Source organism: Colletes gigas, unplaced genomic scaffold, assembly GCF_013123115.1.
Source record: "Colletes gigas isolate AHSC1104 unplaced genomic scaffold, ASM1312311v1 Colletes_gigas_Sc00043, whole genome shotgun sequence".
Taxonomy (NCBI): Eukaryota; Metazoa; Arthropoda; class Insecta; order Hymenoptera; family Colletidae; genus Colletes; species Colletes gigas.
In genome coordinates, this window is record NW_025106672.1 from 311,307 (window position 1) to 328,819 (window position 17,513).

Below are 17,513 nucleotides of genomic sequence, written 5' to 3' on the forward strand. Positions count from 1 at the left end.
TTATTATTAAACAGGTTTTATTATTATTTAATATTTTCAATCCATCTTTGTTTTTACAGTGAACAGTGTTCTTTAATGATGTAAAATTATGTTCTTGGATTCCAGTAGAATTGACAACTTATGTTTTTAAGAAACTCGTACAACTTGTATTAGGTCGACTAAGTACTAGACTCTTTCTGACGATTCTTCAATATTGCAAGCTTTTATATACTATTGCTGGAGATAGGGAGAGGTAGGGATGATGGTCAAGGGACAGTGTGACTCAGGAAGAGTGCGAGGTTCAGGATGATTAACACGTTCACTGCCAGATCGAAACCGTATAATATTCTGCGAAAGAAAAATTTGGATTTTAAATCATTAGAAGCTATACATATAACCTAAAATTTGTTTCGGTACTTATTTTTGTAAAGTTGTTAAAATTCATAAATTCTATCCAAATTTATTTTGCTCAACGTCTTAACTTGAGCATTAATTTTTCTAGTATCCTAATGGTAAATTTTGTCACCCATGTATGGGTTACGTGGCAGTCAAAGTGTTAACACTAGAACTACCGACAATTATAGTGGGTTTATTTGTACCAAGGAAATTGAAATGACAGATACGTGAAGAAATGTATAATGCAATGGAAATAAGTTTATTCATTCTCTTATAGAAAATTACGGTAAATTTCCTAACATTCAGTCGAGTAAATTTTTTACAGGTTTTATTAGAAATTACGAATGGGTCATTTTGACTGGTTTGGTAGTTCTAGTGTTAAGGATTAGAAATCGTGACTGGGATGTTTGGCTGAGTAATGTTTGTGATGTCTTAAGTAGTGTTTGTGGTTCTGGTTGTCATAGATGCAAGTAAGTATATGAAATGAGTGATGTTTGGTATGGAGAAAATGAGTGTGATACGAGTGGTATGGTCTAAATGATTTGTATGCATTATGGTCGAAGAGTGAACGAAAGAGCGACGTGTGTGAAACTGGTCACTATTAAGCCAGTATCGAGAGGAAGAAGACGTGTGGGAAAAAAGATAAAGTCGTTGTTAATGTTTCAATTCCTATAAAATAGTTTCTAACGTTATTCAAATATAATATTAAATACTGTATACAGGGTATTCGGCAACCCCTGGGAAAAATTTTAATGGGGGATTCTAGAGGCCAAAATAAAACGAAAATCAAGAATACCAATTTGTTGATGGAGGCTTCGTTAAAAAGTTATTAATGTTTAAAGTTCCGCCTATACTGAATTTTTTTCTCGAAAATGCGCAGGATTTCGGGGGTATGTCTATTCACCAAAAATGATTGTAATTGACCCCCGCAACCGAAAATAATTTTTCCAAAACGATATGACATTTTTTTTTTCCGTTGAAAAATTTCACATCTTCTCGAATGTTTTCCTAGAAAATGGGTAGGATTTCGGAGGTATGTCTATTCACTAAAAATGATTGTAATTGACCACCGTAACCGAAAATAATTTTTCTAGAACGATCTGAAATTTTTTTTTTTCGTCGAAAAATTTAGGCACCTAATTAGATTTTCGGTAAGGAATTTTTTTCTCGAAAATGCGTAGGATTTCAAAAATTATTTTATTTGACCACCGCAACCAAAAATAATTTTTTCAGAACGATTTGAAATTTTTGATTTTAATTGTTAATAACTTTTTAACGAAGCCTCTATCAACAAATTGGTATTCTTGATTTTCATCTTATTTTGGCCTCTAAAATCCCTCATTAAAATTTTTTCCAGGGGTGGTCGAACACCCTGTATACATATTTGTATGGTCGTGTTGGTGATCCAACAAATTATTAAATCTTCTAAATCATGACCAAGAACGGCAATAACAGCAAAATCAAATTTTAACAAAATATGAAAAAATTCTTTTGATAAAGGTTGTATTGTTTAATGAAGCAAATGTAACCTGAAAAAAGGTTTTTTTCAAGGTCACTCCTTGAAATTTCAAACTCATAATTTTTTTTTAATGCAATCATATTTTTTTTCTATATTGTTATGGAGCGTAAAGGACAAATTCAGAAAAATATAAAACTGTGTACAGACTGTGAATTAAAACGAAAAAAAACTAATTATAAGAAAACAAAATTTTCAAATTCGATGTAGCACCATTTCCCGTTGTCAGATTTCACTGCTTATTCCTTTCTTAGAATTAGTTTTAAAGCTATTCATTTCCTACGGTATATTCCCTTGCATCGATTCCATATTTTACAATGATTGAAATAGAAATATCTAAATATCTTCGTTATTTATAAACATAGAAAAATATGTTATGAGTAAAACTTCTACTATTCAATGAAGCAAATATAATGCGAAAAAGTATATTTTTGTTCCGCAATAAATTTTTGAAATTTGAAAATCGCGACTGATAAAAGGTAAAAAATTCAAAATTTTGTATCTACATCCTTATAAAGTGTAGAAAGACGAATTCGAAAAGATGCTAAAATTTATAATGGCGATATACTTTAATGAAGAAAAACGTATTATAAAAATACAAAATTTTCAACAGCGATGTGCCATGTTTTAATTATAATATTAAATAACGTCTTAATTAAGTCTTAATTATAATATTAAATAACTAAGAAACTATAATCTTGATACACACCTACATCGTTTCAAAATATTTTATTTCAAAATACAAAGTGAAAAACGTAAAAGCGCTTTAAAAAATCACTATAAACATCTCCGTTACTTATAAACAAAGAAAAAAATGTTATGAGTAAAACTTGTACTATTTAACGAAGTAAATATAATGCGACAAAGTATATTTTTGTTCCGCAATAAATTTTTGAAATTTAAAAATCGCGACTTATAAAGAAGAAAAAATTCAAAATTTTGTTTCTATATCCTTATAAAGTGTAGAAAGACGAATTCGAAAAGGTGCTAAAATTTATGATGGTGATACACTTTAATGAAGAAAAACGTATTATAAAAATACAAAATTTTCAACAGCAATGTGCCACGTTCTCCGATCAATTTCAGATTTTCTATAGAAAAAGGTGCTAAAATGTTTGATAACAATGCACTTTAACCCCTTGCCAATTGCAAGTTGCCATACAATGACGAGTCTGACACGTCACAAGTTCTTAATGTCAAGTTTCACAATTATGTGGCTACTCACTTACAAGCCTTACAAATTAAAATGAATACATTTTTACATTCACAAGGTAGTCATGAAACAAATCTATTCTTTTTCGTAGCCATTCCTTGTACGAACAAATTTAAACCAAATTAAATAGTATACGTTTGAAAAATTATTTGGAATTAAGGGGTAAGACCACCGTAAAAACCTAAAATAAAGCGTTTTGCGATTTTTTTTTTTTGTATGGATGGAAAAGTAAGAGAATAATAATATTCAAGAATATTATTAACCATGTCGTTAAGTGTTAAGAAAAAAAATATTGATTCGAAAATAGTGCAAAATGACGCTTTGTATCTGGAAAAAAACAAAAAATTATCTCTCAATCTACGTGAATATAGCTAAAGAAATACATAGGGGATTTGTGAAACATTAATTTTTGTGTGATTGGTGAGCATTTGAAATAGAAAATTCAATTTTGTACAAAAAATGGGGTAATCATTTGTCAATAAATAATGTTAAAATTAACTTATCGAAGATCCCCTACGTATTTCTCTATACTCATGTAGATTAAGAGAAAATTTTTTGTTTTTTCCAAATGCAAATTTGGGTCAGAGCACCTCAAATTCAAAACTCGCCTCGCAAGAATGACTCCAGCGCCGCCATTTTGCACTATTTTTGAATAAATATTTTTTTTAATACTTAACGCCATGGTTAATAATATTCATGAATATTATTATCCTCTTACTTTACCATCCATCGAAAAAAAAATCGCAAAGAAACGCTTTACTTCAGGTTTTTACAGTGGTTTTACCCCCTACATCGTACGTCAAGGGGTTAATGGAGAAAAACGGGTTAGAAAAATGCCAAATTTTCAACTGCGATGTGCCACGTTACGAAAAAAATTTGTCATCAAGTATAAATAACGTCCACCCTACGATGTACAATTGTACATACGAGGTCTCCCATTCGCTGCTCTAATTAAACGTCGCACGCGAATAATTAAATCGTTCGTTCGTACCAGATTGCTGCAACAACAATTAACGGTGCTGCGACCTGGAATTCCACAGCATTCCAACTAATTATCAATCGAGACATTCGAAACACCTTTTCTTTTTCTAACTAAACATGCGATTCTTTCAAGATGCTAAATAATAAGTAGACTGCGGATCTTTATGCAAATTCATATTTTCATTACTAGAAATAATGAAGTTGTAGCTTGGTGAGGGTTGTCCCCTGAATACAATCATTCGTATCTTACTGTAAATATTTCTTATATTTTTGCATATTAACCTCTACATTCTCTAGTTTCTTGAGAACTAAAATTTCCCATAAATGCATAAACATCAGCAGTCTAATAATGAGATACCCCCTGATGAGTTGTCGAATTCTCAAAAATTGAAACGTAGAAAGCTTTTCTCACAAATCTGTACGACTAAATAATAAAAATTAGCCAAAACATTGTTCCTACTTGACACCTTTTATATTTTTGCATATTCATTACGTTCTCTAGTTTTCTGAGAATTAAAATTTCCCATAAATGCATAAACATCCACAGTCTAATAATAAGATACCCCCTGATGAGTTGTCTAATTCTCAAAAATTGATATGTAGAAAGCTTTTCTCACAAACCTGTACGACTAAATAATAAAAATTAGTCAAAACATTGCTCTTACATGACATCTTTTATATTTTTGCATATTGGGATCATTCTCTAGTTTCTTCAGAATTAAAATTTCCTATAAATGCATAAACATCCGCAGTCTAATAATGAGATACCCCCTGATGAGTTGTCGAATTCTCAAAAATTGATACGTAGAAAGCTTTTTTCACAAACCTGTACGACTAAATAATAAAAATTAGTCAAAACATTGCTCTTACAAGACTTTTATATTTTTGCATATTAAGTAAATTCTCTAGTTTCTTGAGAATTAAAATTTCCCATAAATGCGTAAACATCCGCAGTCCAATAATAAGATACCCCCTGATGAGTTGTCTAATTCTCAAAAATTGATATGTAGAAAGCTTTTCTCATAAATCTGTATGACTAAATAATGAAAATTAGACAAAACATTACTCCTACTTGACATCTTTTATATTTTTGCATATTGGGAACATTCTCTAGTTTCTTCACAATTAAAATTTCCCATAAATGCATAAACATCCGCAGTCCAATAATAAGATACCCCCTGATGAGTTGTCTAATTCTCAAAAATTGATATGTAGAAAGCTTTTCTCATAAATCTGTATGACTAAATAATGAAAATTAGTCAAAACATTACTCCTACATGACACCTTTTATATTATTGCATATTATAGTCGTACAGGACAATTGGACAACGGGACAATTCATCAGGGGGATATCTTATTATTAGACTGCGGATGTTTATACATTTGTAGGAAATTTTAATTCTCAAGAAACTAGAGAATTTACTTAATATGCAAAAATATAAAAGGTGTCATGTAAGAGCAATGTTTTGACTAATTTTTATTATTTAGTCGTACAGGTTTGTGAGAAAAGCTATATATGTAGATATTAATTTTTGAAAACTGGACAATTCATCATGGGGGTATCTTATTATTAGACTGCAGATGTTTATGCATTTGCAGGAAATTTTAATTCTCAAGAAACTAGAGAATGTATTATTCTAAATATGCAAAAATATAAAAGGTGTCAAGTAGGGGCAATGTTTGGCTAATTTTTATTATTTGGTCATACAAATTTGTGAAAAATCCTTTCTACATATCAACTTTTGAAAACTAGACAATTCATCCAGGGGTATCTTATTATTAGACTGCGGATGTTTATGCATTTGTAGGAAATTTTAATTCTCAAGAAACTAGAGAATTTACTTAATATGCAAAAATATAAAAGGTGTCATGTAAGAGCAATGTTTTGACTAATTTTTATTATTTAGTCGTACAGGTTTGTGAGAAAAGCTATATATGTAGATATTAATTTTTGAAAACTGGACAATTCATCATGGGGGTATCTTATTATTAGACTGCAGATGTTTATGCATTTGTAGGAAATTTTAATTCTCAAGAAACTAGAGAATGTATTATTCTAAATATGCAAAAATATAAAAGGTGTCAAGTAGGGGCAATGTTTGGCTAATTTTTATTATTTGGTCATACAAATTTGTGAGAAATGCTTTCTACATATCAACTTTTGAAAACTAGACATTTCATCCGGGGGTATCTTATTATTAGACTGCGGATGTTTATCCATTTGTAGGAAATTTTAATTCTCAAGAAACTAGAGAATTTACTTAATATGCAAAAATATAAAAGGTGTCATGTAAGAGCAATGTTTTGACTAATTTTTATTATTTAGTCGTACAGGTTTGTGAGAAAAGCTATATATGTAGATATTAATTTTTGAAAACTGGACAATTCATCATGGGGGTATCTTATTATTAGACTGCAGATGTTTATGCATTTGTAGGAAATTTTAATTCTCAAGAAACTAGAGAATGTATTATTCTAAATATGCAAAAATATAAAAGGTGTCAAGTAGGGGCAATGTTTGGCTAATTTTTATTATTTGGTCATACAAATTTGTGAAAAATCCTTTCTACATATCAACTTTTGAAAACTAGACAATTCATCCAGGGGTATCTTATTATTAGACTGCGGATGTTTATGCATTTGTAGGAAATTTTAATTCTCAAGAAACTAGAGAATTTACTTAATATGCAAAAATATAAAAGGTGTCATGTAAGAGCAATGTTTTGACTAATTTTTATTATTTAGTCGTACAGGATTGTGAGAAAAGCTATATACATATTAATTTTTGAAAACTGGACCATTCATCAGGGGGTATCTTATTATTAGACTGCGGATTTTTATGCATTTATGGGAAATTTTAATTCTCAATAAACTAGAGAATGTACTTAACCTCTTGACGTCCTTGACCACATACAGTTACTCACAAAATTGAGCGTACACCTATGTAGTTAATAAAAACTGGTGGGAAAATGAACATAAACGGACATATTTAAAAGTAAAAATATAATATTTATTTTGTTCATATATTTTGACGGACAATTAGTGGAAAAAGTCTTAAATAAAATTAATTATTCATTTCTATTTAGCAAAAGCAACAAAACTGTTCTTGTTTTAGTGTCACAAAATTGAGCATACAGCAGATCAAATTAAACAAAAATAACTAACAGATTTTATTTTAATATTTTGTTGCAAATCCTTTTGTATCTATAACTGCTCTCAAACGTTTTGGCATAGACTCGACTAACGTTTCTGTAGTCGAACACGGAATACTATTCCATATTTCTACAATTTTGCGTTTAGCATCTGTTTTATTACTACATAACTACATTTATTTAATTGTAATTTTAATTCACGCCACAAATTCTCAATGGGATTAATATCCGGCGATTGTGGTGGAGTGTGTAATAATTTTGGCACGTTATATAGCAGTCACTCTTTAACAATATACGATTTATGTGTAGGATTATTGTCCTGTTGGAAATAATATATGGCTGGCATGTTTAATTTTAGAGCTGACGATTTCAAATTTTTTTTCAAAATATCAAGATATTTTAGTTTGTCCATAGATGTTTCAATAAATTCGCTATTACCGACTCCACTTGCTGCCACACATCCCCACAGCATTATTGAACCTCCGCCGTGTTTTACAGTAGGAACCGTATTCTTTTGATTGAACTCTGAATTCGGTTGTCTCCATACTATTATTTTTCCATCCGAATTAAATAAATTAATTTTAACTTCGTCGGAAAATATTACGTTCTTTCAAAAATTTATATCACAACTTACATATTTTTTTGCAAATTCCAAACGCTTGATTCTATTCACCTTAGAAATATAAGGCTTCTTCTAAGGCGTAGCACCCTACGAACAGTTTCTGTCGATATCGATTTTCTAATCCTCGATGAAACATCTGTTGTTAATTTTGGTACACTACTTTTTGGATTAATTTTAATTTGTCGTATTATGTACCGTTCGTCAGTTCCAGTCAGAATTTTTTTCCTTCCGCGTCCTGGCTGATTATGCAATGTACCATTGTATTTGTAATTGTTAATAATTTTTTGTACAGTAGAGTGGGCTCTACCTATTGTTTTTCCAATTTGCCTTAGAGATTTACCTTGACACTACAATTTGACAACTAATTTTCGCACAGAAATATCAGTTTCTGATCTTTGTGAAGCCATAGTGCAAATTTTCGCTAATAAACAATGACAAATGAAAATCAAACGTATCATAGCAACGGAACTATGTTATTAGATAGAATCGAATGAATTGTAAACCATGAGAAGTTTTACAAAAGTTAGTTTTCTAGTTACTAATAAACTGTACGCTCAATTTTGTGACGATAAAATAAGCATACTTTTACAGTTTTTGTTAAACATAGATGAACAATCAATATTGTTTAAAAATTTCGTCACGCATTATTTGCTGAAATGTCCAAGTAAAATGTATACTGCGTTTTTACTTTTAAATATGTCTGTTTATGTTCATTTTCCCACAAGTTTTTATTAACTACATAGGTGTACGCTCAATTTTGTGAGTAACTGTATGTGGACGTTTAGTTTTTTTTTTATAATTACAGTTACTGTCAATAATATAGACCAGAAAAAAAAAATTCTGTACATCTAAATAATAAAAATTAGCCAAAACGTTGTTCATACTTGACACGTATTGGGACATCATTTAATTGTAATTTTTAATTGAGTAGAATTAAAAATGGACTTTGAAATGCCCTGTCTTTCCAAGTGTAATCAATTTCTAATTAGCGGAAAACTGTAAACGCAGGAAGGATTCGAACACGCGATTCTCATAACTGGGGAACTTTAATAATCAAAGTCACGCAGACGCGTATTTAATTGCTGATTCAATTCGATCCGGTTCAACGCAACATTTGAATAAATATCCTTGCCATGAATGAAGCGACGCGCTACAGGAAGCAGAAAAACAAGAAAATGTCGAACCGTTGTAATAAATTTAAAACGATACTTTTTTATCACCAAACGTACCTATTATCGATCAACAGAATGAAAAATCTTATCAATAACTTATAAAAAAATTCGAAAATTGTCTCAACTCGTGAAATTAACAATGTGCAATCAATGTGTTAATAATATATTTCTCAAATGCGACAGAAAACTTGGTCTTTTTTTCATTCTTGGTTCTTGATTTAAAAATGTTTTACACGTTTAATCTCTTCAAGGACGATTTTTTTTTTTTGGTCTATTTATTATTGACAGTAACTATAATTATAAAAAGAAAAAACTAAACGTCCACATATGTGGCCAAGGACGTGAAGAGGTTAAACAATCCGAAAAATTTCAAGATACTCGTATAAGTCTCTAATTTAAAACAAAAAAAAAAGTAAATTTTTTTTAACGAGAATCACTACAAGACCATTTTTTAAAAATGGGAAAATAATCTGATTGAAAAATATTTCCAACACGAAACCAAATGTAATTGATTTTCAAAACGTTTAATAGAATTTCATCGTTATTCCACACACATTGTGTATGTAGTTCGAGGTTGCAGCCAACCATAATGCAAGGCCAAAATTATTCATCTGCGGTTTTTGGGTCATTGCCAGCGGTTTATAGTTTCAACTCGTTTGTTTGGGGTATTGTAGTGTTTGAAAAATTATAAATTGAAATTTTACCAAATTATAATGATCGAGCAATTAAATTTTATTTCTAACGTTGAATAACAACGGTACTTTCATTCCACGGCACATGCACGATCGTAATGCTTTAAAAAATTATATTTAAACGATGATGCAATTATTTACGAGTTATTTAAAAGTGCCAAGATTCTGAAAAGACTATTATTCCCCAATAAATAAATGCAATAATAAATAAATTACTTAATAAATTTCACGTCCAAAGACTTAACAAATATTCATATAAATCTAGAGACATTCTATTTCAGATAATAAATTATTTTTTATTAATAATATTAATAGTATAGTGGCATTGTCTACATCAACCACACTGAGTAACTTTAAATAGTTACAACATGTTGAAATTGCAAATATACATAGTTGCTTGTTGCGATCGCCAAGGTGAAAATCATTGCATCGTTTAAAAATATTATACAATTTTCAAGTACACACGATGTCCCAGATTTTAACTTTCCCAGCGTATTGTTATAGAATACGTTATATAAACGTAGGACGTTTGGATCTTTATTCAAAAATTATGACGAGATACGAAATAAATTAGTAATTTATAATTATTCCGATACAATGTGTGTATAATTATTCCAATAGAAATACATATATCATGTATATCTTTAACTTGGTTGGTTCCCACGAATGCCACAAGATGGCACAAGTTTCTCGCAAGTATAATTTCCATATAAAGCATATGTACCGCTGCTGCAGACCGATTTCTCCATCCTTGTCTTGGGGAGCAAAGTATACAATGATCGACAAGTGAGGATACTGTTGCTGAAACCCATTGTTAAACAAATATATCGCATCCACGATTTTACTTCGTGCGATGCAATTTTTGCGGGCCTCTTTACTTCACAAGAGGCTTAACAGTAAATAAGTACAGTCGTATTTACAAAAATTAAATATACAAACAAATCGAATATCTGAATTATAATTATTAAAAGTTACTCACACAATTACTAAATATGTTGACCCAATATTAATATAAATATTTATTAATTTATTATATATAAATTGTGGATTCGATAAACCCATAAATAATTATATATTATTAAACACTCTACCAATACATTTTAATAGAGATACATCCCAAGATTAATAGATATATATATATTATATAATATATTTATTGTATACTAAATATTATATACAGTGTTAAACAATTAAAACTAAAAATTCTAGTTTCCTTCTGAATAAACATTTCTTTTAACAACGTTTGCTTCTTTTCCATAATTGTTCTCAAGCTTCTTCTCGCTACACCAAAACGTTATTAATAAATAGTTAAATCAATAAGGATAATTCTCTTATATCCTCAAACAAAAAGAAACGTGCTCATAAATAGAATTATAGAGATGGAGAATGCGAATTAAACGACGGTTTTCACGCGCGTAAGACAGAGAGGGAAAGAGATGGTTCCACGTGGTTTCTGCACGCATAAATATTTATCCACCACGCCATTACACGTGAATCGTCGCAATCTCGCTGTGTTATACAGGATTTTATAATTGCGTCCTTGTAGGAATTCTTGTACAAGATGTAGTATGTATTTTATATGAATTTTACGACTAAACATTATACGTAAGAAACAATTTGTTTTTTATGTACGAACGTATAACGTGGGACAAAAAATATATATATATATATATATATATATATAAATAACGAGTCATAGAAGCTGCGTCAATTTTAAGGAAATATCATTTTTACTTGGCATTTAATTATATGTATAAGCATATAATATGTATGAACGAAATTAATACTGTCCTTATGAAACTAGCATTTTATAATTATACAGGGTGTTCGGCCAAAAATTTTAATGGGAAATTCTAGACGCCAAAATAAGACGAAAATCAGAAATATCAATTTGTTGACTGAGGCTCCATTAAAAAGTTAATAAAAATTAAATTAAAAAATTTCAAATCATTCTGAAAAAATTATTTTTGGTTGCGAGGCTTAATTGCAGTCGTTTTTTATGAATACACATATCCCTGAAATCCTACCCACTTTCGAGAAAAAAATTCGAGTAGGTACTTAAATTTTTAGACGAAATTAAAAAATTTCAAATCATACTAAAAAAATTATATTTAGTTACAGAGGTCAAATGCAAGTATTTTTGTATGAATAGACACATCCCGAAATTCTACGTACTTTCGAGAAAAAAATTCTTTTCCGAAAATATAATGTGAGGTTAAGAATACTACCCTGAAATGCAAATCTTTAAAATGTCATAACTCCTGAACAGATTATAGGATTTTAATTTTTCAAAACGCAAACAACGCGTATTTTGGTGAAGAATATGTAGAAATTGTAACAATATTGAAAAAGGTATTCCTTGACCCCGTAAAGTGAGAAAAACCCCATGAAAATGGTCCAATTTTCAAACAGCCATAAATCCCACAATAGTGAATATATTTCAATGAAACTTTTTGCTGAAGCAGAGCCCATGGGTATCTACAAAAAAGTATTAAACAACTTTTCAGAAATTTTTAAGAAAAATCGACAAGGAGGTAGGCGCTGCCTTTTTTCGACGAAAAAAAGTTACAAATCGTTCTGGAAAAATTATTTTCAATTGCGGGGATCAATTACAATAATTTTTAGTGTATAGACCTACCCTCGAAATCCTAGCCAGTTTCTAGAAAAAAATTCAGTACGGACGGAATTTTAAACGTTAATAACTTTTTAACGAAGCCTCCATCAACAAATTAGTATTCTTGATTTTCGTCTTATTTTGGCCTCTCCTATAAAAATTTTTCCCAGGGGTGGACGAACACCCTGTATATAAAAGTATTATTAGTAACTTGCAATCAATTTTATAAAATGGTAGTTTCATAGGGACAGTACACTTACTTTTAAAAAGTATTATTTACTAATTTGCAAAAAATTTTACGAAATGGTAGTATTTCACAGGGAGTATTAATTTCGTTCAAACATATTATATGATTATACATGTAGTTAAATGCTAAGTAAAAAAGATATTTCCTTAAAATTGACGCAGCTTCTATGACTCGTTATTTCGCTCACGTTTCGTGAAATACCTATGTATATTGTCCAGGCACGAGTGGGATAACCATTGAGCAAGAACGTTGTGCAACGTAACCCTAACTGTTGGAATAAATAAGTGAACGTTAAATGTGAACCACCAAACCAGTTCTTCGTCTGTGGCTTTTATTCGTAATATACGCTTACTCTGTGATAGTATCGTCTAACAAAATAACCTAATTAAGAAATCTACCAGCAATTTATGTACGTTTTATTGCGTATAATCAAAGTAAATAAAATTGTAATTTTATTTATAGTTGTATCCTTAAAATAGACTTGAACAAATTGTCTATATAATATTATAAAATACCCGATGTTTCGCTTATGTTTGCTTTTACAACGAAGGTATACGTATATGACATAAGTCGTTGGAAATTAAATTTGCAGACTTTTTTCTTGCACGTGTAATGCACCACTGACCACTAGAGATGGCGTGAACTACTACTTTTTAATCACTCCTGATTCGACCACGTTCAGACCCAATCATGGTGATTTTTCACAGTGATTCACGACTCTTCGAGATCGCTTTTGATTGGTGGGGAGCGTTCTTTTCACTTTTCACGAATTATGGCCTTAGACAGTATATGTATTATATTATAATATGGTCTAAAAGCAATGTTAACATAATTTTCTTATTGGGAGAAAGAAAAGGAAAAATTAAAAGTGATAAATAGATGTAAGTACAAGTTTTATTCCTCGTTGTTTCAACATTCGTTTCACAAATGTTCGTGAAATTTTTCAACAAAGTATACGTAAAACTAACCTATTTGTAATTTTAAATTCTAACTTATTTTTTTATAATATAAAAATACAAAAGTATACAAAATGTCATATTAATGTATAAAAACGTATATAAATGTATAATATGTATGTTTTCATATAAATGAACATAAGAATTTTCATTACTGATGATTTTAGACATTTTCTTATTTTTGAAACGAGTGTTTTACACCTAAGCAATACTTCTTTTTCGTGGCAACAAACTTATCATGTATTTAAATAATCGACTGAAACAATTTGACATTTGAAATGTACAAAATATGCAATTAAGCAGCCTTTTTCATTGCTTAGGCTACATTACATTACAATTTAAATTTGGCGCATTTGTAATTCTTTGAATGTCCACTGAGGGGAGTTAGCCGATCACTAACGATCATAGTTAACGTGAACCGCTACTAAAACGCCATCTTTCGCATCACGGTCGCGTGATTTTGTGATCACGATTGTTAGTGATTTTGTACGCTATCTCTACTGACCACTATTTCTTGCTGGCATAATAAATACTGGGAGGAAAGGATAAGAAAACTCGAGACAGAATCGAAACTTTTTGGGTCGTAATAAATTTTGAAACAGTATAGTATAGTCTTTGCGACAGTACGGTTAATTGGACGTCTGCTTTATGCGAACGACGCTGTAAAATCATCCCGAGTCTGCCTAAACAATTTCTGACGAACGTCTCGCCTCTGTTCTTTGAACGAACGGTTAACAAGCTTAGTAATTAAACGCAAATTTTTTTTACCGAGTAAACTATTTTACCAGTCGTAATCGAGGGACGAGGAAACTGTGTTTCTTTAGAATTGCTACTTTTTATTCAAGATGTGAACATTGCTGGACGCAGTCATGACTAGAGATGGCGTGCAAAATCACTAACAGTGATTTATCACAATGATCAAAAAATCACGATCATGCTCGTGATTAAACTCCATTCACGACCGTGATCCGAAAGATGGCGCTTTAATAACGGTTCACGTTAACTGTGGTCGTTAGAGTTCCGGTAACTCCCCTCAGTGAAAAATCAAAGAATTACAAATACGTCAAATTTAAATTGTATAGTAATGTAGTCTAAGCAACGAAAAAGGCTGGGCTAGGTCTAGGTTATTATTTAAAAATAACAATATAGATAATTTTAATGGTTTTAAATTAGTCCAGCTTTTGAAAGTATCCCTTCGCCAATTCATCTAATATTTCCTACTTTGCATATTAAAATATATGGTAGGTTTTTACTCATAATAGCTGCTTCAGCTATAATTGAGCCCTCTAATAATATAAATCTATCATGTGATATACTCATACGCAAACACAATGATTTTAACTAAATTTGTTTATATTCTGTTATTTTTACATTATTATAAATATATTTATTATATGCTTAATCAAACCCTGCTGAACTGCTTTTATAATAATATTAATCATAAAGTTATAGCATAAGTAACATGTATACAGGGTGTTCGGCCACTCTTGGGAAAAATTTTAATGACAGATTCTAAAGGCCACAATAAGACAAAAATCAAGAACACCACTTTGTTGATTAAGGCTTCGTTAAAAAGTTATTAACATTTAAAGTTCCGCTCGTACTGAATTTTTTTCTCGAAAATGTGCAGGATTTCGGGGGTACGTCTATTCACCAAAAATGATTGTAATTGATCCCTGCAACCGAAATTAATTTTTCTAGAACGATTTGAAATTTTTTTTTTTGTCGCATTTAGGTTCCAAATTAGATTTTCGGTTATGAATTTTTGTCTCGAAAGTGTGTAGAATTTCGGGGGTATGTGTAATGACCAAAAATGATTGTAATCGACCTCCGCAATCGAAAATAATTTTTCCAGAACGATTTGAAGTTTTTTATTTTTGTCGAAAAATTTCACATTCTCTCGAATTCTTTTCTTAAAAGTGGGTAGGATTTCAAAGGTATGTCTAATGATTAAAAATTATTGTAATTGACCCCTGTAACTAAATATAATTTTTTTAGTATGATTTGAAATTTTTTAATTTAAATTTATAATAACTTTGTAACGAAGCCTCAGTCGAGAAATTGATATTCTTGATTTTCGTCTTATTTTGGCCTCTAGAATCCCAGGGGTGGCCGTACACCCTGTATATAAATTTAATTTTTAACATTGTACATAGAATGTTTTTATACATTAATATGACATTTTGTATATATTTGTGTTATAAAGAAATAAGTTAGAATTTAAAATTACAAACAGGTTAGTTTTGCGTATACATTTCTTTGTTGAAAAATTTCACGAACATTTATGAAACGAATGTTGAAACAATGAGAAATAAAACCTATACTTACATCTATTTATCACTTTTGATTTTTCCTTTTCTTTCCCAAATAAGAAAATTATGTTAACATTGCTTTTGGACCATGTTATAATATAATACATATACAGTCTAAGGACATAATTCGTGAAAAGTGAAAAGAACGCTCTCCACCAATCAAAAGTGATCACGAAGAATCACGAATCACTGTGAAAAATCGCCATGATTGGGAATGAATGTGATCGAATCACGAGTGATTCAAAAGTAGTAGTTAACGCCATCTCTAGTTATGACTGACAGATGGTCCGTGCAATTATTAGGGTCAACTGCTGATTCGCATCCAAGGTTCCTGCTACTTAAGCATTTTGTGCAAGTAGTAGGCGTAGGTCGTTCGCCAATGACTCGTTTCCTCGCGACGCTACGCGACGTTTCAGCCAATTCTAAGGACAATATTTCCTTACAGATTTTTAACATTACTACCAAAGACTATAGGGCTGCAAATAATAACAAATATTTCAAAGAAACTATTGCAACGATTTAAGCATCAGTTCTCTCGAAAAGCGTTGGACGAACTTTTATTCTATATTCATTTTACGATACCCTGTCTATGGTCGAAACGCTACAACAACCACATATAATGCGTACATATCTAGTTTCTCGAGTTACAAGAAACGAAAAGTGGCTCTTCGTAAATCACGTCCAGAATTCGAGTGGTCATTATAAAGCAATTTATCGTAAACAACTATGATCATAAATAATGCGTATCCTCTGTTATCTTTCTTAAGTGTTTTCGTTTGATTCTTGAGATTAAACAGCGAAGTAGGTTCAGCCTTGAAACCGGCGTCAACACGCCCACCATTGTACGAAAAATCAAATTTTCCAGAGCAATAACCTCTTCGAGAATTATTCGGCACGTGTATTACAATTATCTCTTGAAAGGAGTTACTAATATTAAATTAGTATTTCAAGTCCCTGTAATGGAAGTTATCATGAATTTAAAAATGTCTGATGAAAGCTTCCACTTTATTAAATGTATTTTTAAGATCGAGTCGTTCGAATCGTATTATTCTAAACGCGTTATCGTCGTGTTCAAATTTAGATTGCAGCACGTATTTGCATTTCCAGTTAATATACACGCCGCAGTCGGTTTGCTGTTCCACTTTTCGCTCCTGCAGAACAATCTTGCGCTCGCGAGATAAGATCTCCAAGGACGCTCGTAACTTCGCGCTAGCGTCCGTAACATACCACGGAACTTTTAAAACTCGATTTAATCACGCGCGATATTCGATTAAAAGTAAAAGTTCGATGGCCCTGTTTGTCGAGTGTCGATCGATCGAGGGAAAAAAGGAATAATAATTCGATCTAAGGGTATAGCCGAATAAGGGGGTCAAATGTGCCCCCAAACCGAATGGAACGAGCCCGGGGTCATTCGATAGCAAAAAAAAAATAACCCATGTGTGCAAATTTTTAACTTGAAATCTCGACCGTGGGGGTAGTAATGGGGTGAAAACGAAAATCATGTTTTTGAATTATTTCTCTTGACCTATTGAGTAAAAAAATGTAAAAAAATTCAGAGACATTTCGGGTACCGGGGCACATACTTTGGGAGATTTTCAGATTTTTTGATTGAAGAACCAGGTAGTGAAAAATAAAAAACAGCAAAAAATGCCGAAAAATGC

General features: G+C 30.9%; 1 protein-coding gene and 1 non-coding gene across 2 annotated transcripts in view; one reads left to right on the forward strand and one right to left on the reverse strand.

Annotated features, from left to right (window-relative positions):
• Positions 1 to 17,513, reverse strand: part of LOC122403059 (V-type proton ATPase 116 kDa subunit a1) — a 123,940-nt gene that overhangs the window by 91,396 nt on the left and 15,031 nt on the right. The window lies entirely within an intron of this gene.
• LOC122403086 lies at positions 10,468 to 10,593 on the forward strand. The gene has a single exon (XR_006259587.1). It is a non-coding gene; the product is annotated as a U4atac minor spliceosomal RNA (small nuclear RNA).